Here is a 7,379-nt window from a genome sequence, read left to right on the forward strand (position 1 = left end):
AAATTGCCAAATCCAAAAAATCAAACAGATGAATAAAATGAAATTGGTTCTGCAGGATAGAAGTTCCATACTTCTATTGCTCTCAGATGCTGTGATATAAAATAAAGAAGAGCAATAGAAGTTTCTTAATATTCATAATTATTAAGGATAATAAGAGGGAGATTATCTCCCGAGATGAGTTTGCCCCAGCACACCTCGGTGGCTCTCAGACTGAGCCATCCCATCTTTTTTATGTGAACCATGCTTTATCATCCATTCGAGTTGCCATATCATAACATCTGCAGTAACCCCTTCTCCTCCTGTTATTTATCAAAAAGAATGTGGGGATGATGTGGCCACAGCTATGAGATATTGTACAAGATGTGATACAGGCTAGTAATGCCAGTAACAGTGGGTAAAGTTTTGACAAAGGCAAGCAAGGCCAGGCATACATTAGTATGCACTACTTTATGCCTGGGTGATCATCTGGCTTAGTAGTATTGTAAGACCTGATTTCAGCAGTCAAGACATTAACTTGTGACATGAAGGATCATCTCTAGGCTTCTGTTATTACTGTGATACTTGTCATGATGTGACAGCAAATCACCCATAAGTTGCTAAATGCAAAATCACCAAATGCAAACATGTCAAATACAAAGCTATACAGTATAACAAGCTTAAAGAATACATGTAATACTGTTGTTCGGTATGAAAACTTATCTGCATAAATTGATGTTGATCTTCAAATCCATGGATTTATGCATAAAACAATGCTGTGCTCTCTTACTTTCCATACTGGCAGTGTCAAGAAACACACCATCCACCATTGTTTTTAGCAAGATAGAGTTTTGTAAACCATCCCTATATATTCTTATATAGATTTAATTACTTAATTAATATGGAGCAGTCACTTTTTCATATAATGGTACTTTGATCACATCAGTCTGGTGATACTTTCTTCCTTGTTTATACTTTATACTTAGTTCTCATTCATGAATATATCAAATGCACCTAGAATAAATACATGTGGTGGAATGGATAATGAAGCACTTATATTTGACCACTTAATAATATGAATATGCTGTAGTCCACAATTTGCACCAAACACAGATGTGTGAGGCTATTATTTAGTGAGCAAGCCTTTCTTTTGCTCTTATATACAAGTTTTATGCAGAATAGGGTAGTTTTACTAGCTTCTCTTATATCCCTTAAATTTCATGCTTGTTCATGCTCTATTATAAAAATTATATATATATATATATATATATATATATATATATATAAAAAAATATATATCTATACATATATACATATATACATATACATATATACATATATACATATATACATATATACATATATATATATATATATTATATATAATATATATATATATATATAGTATATACTAATATATATAGTATATATATATATAATATATATATTATATACATGTCAGTTACAATATACATGAGTAGCAGTAATAGCAAAGGTATGATTTTGATAAGTATAAGAAATATATACTCCAATATTATAAAAGTATTAACATAATTACTTACTAACATACCCATGATGTGGAAGGTTTACTAACACTGTGTATTTGTTTGTCATGTGGTACTTTGGATATTTGTTTTTGAGTCCCTGTGACAGTTTATTGACCTTGCTGAATATTCATCTTCAGATAAGGTACTGGACAAAATCTGTCTTGCTAGAATATATAGACTCTGGTAAAGGTTTGTTAGCCTTTACCTGAAAACAATCTGTATAGAACAAGCCATCACTTACTGCTAATTCTATATCAGTGAACCCTTTAAGAAAGCTGATGAAAGCTATGTATCCCCTTCTCAGAAATATTCACCCAAACTCAAGTTTGCATGCAATGTGTATTATGTACTTTATTTATTGATATTTTATTTTTTTCATACGTATATGGGATACACAATGTGTTATTAAACTTTAAAGAAAAGACTCCCTTTATATGCAAAAAGTAATGTTAATTTTATCAGTGACACCTGAAACTCATCTCTGGACTCTGAAGGGGTCCATGGACCCCAGCATAAGAACCTCTCTTCTAGATATATACTTCATTGATTTTACTGAAAGCATTTAATATTTATATGTGGTTTACTTGTCTGGGGAAAATTGGCTCAGAGTTGATTTGTTTCAACATAATTGCTTGTCACATCTGGAAACTTTCATACAATGTCTTTCACATAGATATGTAGCTGACAGATGTTTGCATTTGGAAAACTAGTGAGAAAATGATTAAGTAAGGGAGTAAGTTCCCATTTTCTTCAGTTATTGTATCAGCATTGACAGCTTGAGCAATTTAGAAAATATTAATGAACAGTTACCTAAATTAAATAGTTCCAGAGACCAGAATAATAAGTAATTTATTATCATTTATTTATTTCCAGAGGCCAGAATCATCAGTCATTTATTTTCATTTATTGTTTCAGAGACCAGAATCATAAGTCATTTATTTTCATGTATTTATTTAGGATTCAGTTTTAAAAGGTTAGTGGGTACCATAAGAATTTTCCAGATATATATATTTATGTAGTAAATATGTTCAGTATAATCTGTTGATGTAAAAAGTCCATTCTGATCCAAAAAAAATGTATGGACCAAGAGTGGAGTCTGTGTATTAGCATATCTGAATTGAAAAAGGAAATTGCAGTATTGCCATAGACTTGATTTGATAATTTGTAGATTACAAGGAACTGAAAGTATGAGATATAAGACAAATAATTGACAGTCATAATTTGAAATATTGATTATTAAATGATTTACATAAGCACAATACCACATCAAATACTAGCTGGCAGTCTGTCAGAGGAGTCAACTTAGAAGGCTTCTTTGTATTCAGACTCTAGCAAAGGGCTTTAATGGTGACAAATTGAACCTACAGCATTTGTTATTTATCAGGTCTGTGGTAGTAAGATATAAATATGTATTTACTCCCTTTTTTCAGCCTTTCATATATAATTCATGTTGAATAATGCTGTATTAATAATACACTTCATCAGTGGAATGTTTTTTAGGAGTGGCAATTTGGTTTAGTGTGATCAGTATACTATATGATTGTTTGATCATTATGCATAATTTTTCTTTTTATTTATAGGGCAAGATGGAGCTCATTGAACCCTTTTTAACTCTCTGAGAAAGCTGGTGAAATTGCACGGACAATACGGAGAGAGCCAAAACTTTTTTCTTTGTTAGTAGAGGAAAAAGGAGAAGACGAAAAAAATCAAAGGTTTGCACAAGACTTTAAGACCCTGGCAGATGTGCTTATCCAAGAAGCTCTCAGGCATCATGTTGCACAAATGGTTGGTTAATATAAAGTACTTCAAAGTGAAAATGCTGTTTTGCAAGATAGTGGGAGACTTGGTTGTTTGAAAATACTTTAAAAATTGTAGAATTGTTTCACATTTTTGTGAAGGGAAGTGCACAAGTGCCCTCAGTTCTATGTAAAGAAAAAAAATAATAATGAAAAAATCAAATTCCTAGTGTTTTGTATATATATTACACCCCAAATTTCCTATTTATGGGATTAGACTCAGAGGTCTGAGTTTCCTTTGCTTCTGCTTAATAGCTTGTAGTTTTTTTGAGTACAAGGTGGTTACCTACTCTTCATACATCTACCACATAGCAAAGGAAATCCACAAAATGAATGTCTGGCTTTCTTGGGTTTATTTAGGCAAACTACATATGAGTCTACAACAATATCTACTCCAATATTACATTTAATCTATGATAGAGTGTAAATTTGAATTTTTGGGAAAAAATTCAAGTAAGAAGAAATTAGTAGATCATTAGACTATTATTTATTTTTTTTCCCTTTCAAAATTTTTCATATCATTTGTATAGTATAATTTAAAAATGAATGTATTTTTTAGAATACAGATTGTAATTTGCTTTACACTACAGATTCCATCACTTGGAGAACATGTACATGGAAGAGAGTGCTGAATTTACAAATACTCTTGGGGAGGGGTTATTGTCCAGATTTGTGCAAACAAAAGAAGAGACCGCTACACTTCTTGAGAAGGTGAGAATATGAATTTGATCATTTGGTTATATAAGGATATTCTTTCCTTATCTTAAAAGAACAGCCTAAAAATCCTTAAATTCTTATCAGTGAATCAGAGAATTTGGCTTCATATATTACATTTTTGCTTGTAAGTGTGCCTTTTTACAGCATGTAGAATATTAGGCCAGTGTGATAGGATTGTCAAGAGTAAGAGCTCTAGAGGAAGTGTTTATAAGCCCTTCATTACTTTATTTTCATTATTAATTGATAAAGATTGTGTGATTTTAATTAATTGCAGGTTTTAGATGGCAACAAAGGGAAGCAGCAGAACTATTGGCAGCTGTTGTTCATACAGCTGTTATTGAAAAAACCTGACTCAACATTAGCTGCCAAAATACCAAAATACCTCTGGATAACTTGGGTATATGGTTTGATCCTATTGGTAAGTTGACCATATTACTGACAGATACTAGATTTGAAACTACTCGGGTTTTAAAATACAGTGGGATACTTTCAATGGATAGAATTATAAAACAGAAAAGTTTATATGACATTCCCAGACTTTTAGACTAATGGGCTCTTCATTGGACATTCATCTTAGTACAAAAGGATAAACAGTTGTGAATGTATTACATACAAAATATGTGGTATGTCTGATAGGTGGGTACAAATAAAGTGTCATCTAGCATTAGGACCATTGAGCATAGAGTACTTTCAAGAAAACAGGGCAAACAATCTTTGTTGTTCTCCATTTTTGATTGTGGTGACGGGCCCAATCCCTTTGTTTGGATTTTGTTAATCCAGTAGATGCAGGGATTGGTCATGCATCTACCAGTAATTCCTCCGTAAGCCTGAAGATAGTTTGGGGGAAAACTTTTAGTCTGTGGAGATTTCTATTGAACTTTAAGAATTGTCTCCTCCCTCGTTTAGAATATTGGCCAGTGACAGCCTCATGATTAATTATAAACCTTGATGACCTTTTTTCTGAGTATTTCATAGTCAAGGGGCTAAAAAAAACCCATGCCCTTACTTTTTGAATTTCTAGTTACTCAGAGGTTAGTAATCAGAGGCAAGCAGTTTTCTTTGCATTTTGTGAAAGTCTTTGTAAAGGGAATGGGGGTTGCTTTTTCCCCATCAAAAGTCAGTCTGTTTGAAAGGGAGAAAAGGCAGTGTGTATCTCTTTTTGGAAGGGGTATTTGCGACTTCTGAGTCTATTTTGATGATGATAGTTGATTATTGTTATTAATAAACTATACACTAGTATCAAAAGAAGGACTAGATCTGCATATAGCTCTGCTGTGCACCTTTAGAACAAATATATAGGTTAGAACTTTGAATGTGTTTTATAACATCTTAAAGTAACTGAATTTTATTATAAAGATATTTTTATTGCAAAAACATCTACAACTATGTGTATATGAATAGTTATTGAATATTTGAAATAATAATCAAGTATACTGCTTTACCTAACAGTATTTAAAGAATTTATTTCAAAACATTATAAGTATTAAACTGATTTGAGGATCATAAAGGGGGATAAAAAGTATAGGTGGTGAAATATTAAGCTGATATATGAAACCAGTTTTATTTCAGATTCCACTGGTGAATATGTTAGAGGTGAAATTGGAAAGCTAAATGGAAGCATATACAGCAGTGGACTTCCAAGTGTGACTATCCTCATTGGTTTTTATGACCGCTTTACTGGTGAAATACTAGGAGGGGTTGTTAATCATCCCTTTGCTGTGTATGATGAAGAAAACCAAAGGTATGTATCCTTCTTTTCCTAAGAAAATAATACATACTTTCTAAATTAAATGTTTGGTCTGAGCATAACCAGTTGTTTGAAGTTGTTACATTTCTCTACACTTTATATTCCTTAACAAATATTACTCTTGATTGATATGATTAATGATTTTATTTTCATGAAATTTACTTATATTTCATGTGCTCCCTGTGTTATAATTTGTAGTATATGATATTTTTTCTCTTGAAAATCATCATAATATAATTAATTAAGATGGCCTAGGATGAATAGAGTGATATAAGGGTATTTAATATTTTGATTTTCAAATGCTTGTTGCTTTTCAGTTGGCATGGGCAAAATTTACTGGAGTGTCAGTTATAATGATGTTAGAGTCCATAATATGCAGAGCCATAAACTTGCCTCTGATGCTACTCGTCCAGTAATAGTGATGTCGTCCAGTGAAGATGTAAAAGTACAGGAAATGTTGGAAAGAAGTTTGACATTGTTTATGCTTCTGGTGCGGATACAAAAATTCTTGTTGTTGCACTTGGACAGGTGGTAGCATATGTTTGCTCCAAAGTAAGTTTTATGTTTTTAGATTTCTTTGGTAAATTGTTTCATATATGAAATTTTTAGTTAACACATATATGATACAAAAAATCATGCCCTTTTCTGTTAGGGTTCAACTTTCCGGTGGGACACAGCAGCACCTCATGGTTTGCTGCAAAGCCTTGGGAGGTGGTGTAGTTGTCTACAGACAGTTATTAAGCTCTGCTGAAGATAATGTACGTAATAGGTATTAAAATTTTTCTAAATATAACAAAACAGAAATTACTTTGTGGTTGATTTTATGCATGTCACTTTGGGCATATTTGATGTTCATAAGCAATCAGTATTTCAGTACTGATAATGATTTACCCTCACTGATTAATGCATTAATGATATTACTTTTTTGCATTTCAGCATATATCGGAAGATATGTTTAAAAGTATTCAGAAAAAAATACCACAAGCCAAATGTTGATTCACCAAAAGCCAGCTTTCAATGGAGCAATGCAGGAGGAATTGTGGCTTATAGGGAGACTGAAGTATTACCAACCATTTTAGAATGTTGAGAAAACTCATAGATAAGATTTTTTTTTTTTTTTTTATAAAGAGTAAAACAATAAAATTGGGCACATATAGCTTTGCAGTTGTTCTGTCTGTGGTTATGATGAACTTTGTGATATTTTGATTTGGTACAAGGGTACAAATCTAGTTTCACTTTTGAATAGTATTTCTTTATTTTTATCTTCAGAAATTATACTTATTTTTTTACTTGAATTATAAGATAGGATACCCACAATATTCATTGGAAGTATATAATTCAACGAGATTCTCAGTTATAAATGAGATATATTTCACAGCATTCAATTATATAAGATAAAGTATGCAATGGAACTTTTAAAAATTTTTTTTATCAGAAAAAGACAGCTTCTCTATTTTACCTTGATAAAAATTTTGGCTCCCATTTTTGACATTCAGCCCATATTAGTATTTAAGAGAAGAATATGACTTTGTATAGAATGATAATAAAATTTTTTATTATAAAGATAACCTGAGATATTAATATAATTGTGCATGT

At 31.6% G+C, this 7,379-nt stretch overlaps 1 pseudogene; it reads left to right on the forward strand.

The window, feature by feature from the left end:
• The first annotated feature begins 3,109 nt into the window (after window positions 1-3,109).
• On the forward strand, window positions 3,110-6,870 carry LOC119570578 (annotated as a pseudogene).
• Window positions 6,871-7,379: the final 509 nt, after the last annotated feature.

The sequence above is a fragment of the Penaeus monodon genome, unplaced genomic scaffold (assembly GCF_015228065.2).
Source record: "Penaeus monodon isolate SGIC_2016 unplaced genomic scaffold, NSTDA_Pmon_1 PmonScaffold_3206, whole genome shotgun sequence".
Taxonomy (NCBI): domain Eukaryota; kingdom Metazoa; phylum Arthropoda; class Malacostraca; order Decapoda; family Penaeidae; genus Penaeus; species Penaeus monodon.